Here is a 1,398-nt window from a genome sequence, read left to right on the forward strand (position 1 = left end):
AAACCTTGTTTCATTTCACATTTTGTCATTTGGCAGATGCTTTTATCCAAAGTGAGACAAAACAATCAAGTGTTAGAGCCGTGGTACAAATTCTCAAGTAGCTGACCAGGTATAAGTGTGATGAGAAGGAGCGCTAGACAGAAGGTTTTGTTTTTTATATTATATAAAGTAAGAAACAAGTGGAAGTAGACAAGTCCATAAGAAATTCCATAAGCAACAAGAAAGAAGTGTAATAATCAATAAAGTGCTAAAAAAGGTTAAGGGGCTCAGCAACAAAGCTTTAATTAATGAAAGGCACGAGAAAAAGGGGGAGTTTTTCAATGTATTTTAAATGCATCAGGAAGTTGATGCAAACCCTAATAATATGAACAAACTCGTCACTTTTACAGTGACTCATCTAGAAGAGAAAAAAAAGCAGTTCCACATAAGCAAAGTACTAAGAAAAGTTATAACTGTTTACTTTCCATTTAGCCCAGAATTGCTCAATGCTATGAACCAATAAATCACAAATCACCGAATGTATCAGCCCGAAACAAGCAAAAACAAGTTACACAACTGTCTTGGGAGAAAACTGCGTCAGACTGCACTGAGTGCAGCTTCATCCATCTGACCCAACCGTTAATGGAACAATAGCTAACGGGAACAACAAGCTGGCATGAGCTGAGTGTGCCACTGACAAGGGTTACATAAGAGCCTTTACAGGAAAGAGAGCCTATCTGATACAGAGGTGTTGCAATTTCAGGGAAACGCCCAAACTTCTCTAGAATCTCAGGAAAGAAGCACTGGTCTGAAAATATCAACAAAGGCGGTTTTATGAGAAGAGTGCTTCACATTTTGAAATTTTGTGACGTAGATTAAATGCCTCCACCGCACTAACCTTCCTGTGTGCAAAAGCAGAAGCTGCATGTCAGTGGATGGAGGACGGATGTGTGCAGCTGACCACAGATCATACCTGCTGCTTTCTGCTATTAATATGAAACCCTAAAGTCTTGTCACTTCTGCCCTCCATGCTACCCATCAGCCAGCCATGTGACAAGGTGACATTCCTGAGAAAACCACAGTGCTTTATTATAGTGCACCATCCACTCCTCATTTTCTCTCCTACACCTTTTCCCCTTCACTCCCTCCTCCCTCTCACAGTATCTCCTTTTCTCTTGTTTTCTCTCTCACCCCACGCCCCCTTTCCTTTTTTTTCCAACCCATCTTTCTGAGCTGTAAGAGCTGCTTTGTATTGTGCGGAGGCTTGTGAAAACGGGCCATGAGAGTAAAAGTAGGTCAGTGAGGAGGGATAGGAGAGGATGAGGGAGAGAGAGGAGGGGGTGAGGAGAGAGAGAGGGGTTATTGAGAGTGAAGGGCTGGGAGCGAGAGGGAGAGAGGGAGGGTTACGTCATATTGCCT

The sequence above is a fragment of the Thunnus albacares genome, chromosome 3 (assembly GCF_914725855.1).
Source record: "Thunnus albacares chromosome 3, fThuAlb1.1, whole genome shotgun sequence".
NCBI classification, from domain to species: domain Eukaryota; kingdom Metazoa; phylum Chordata; class Actinopteri; order Scombriformes; family Scombridae; genus Thunnus; species Thunnus albacares.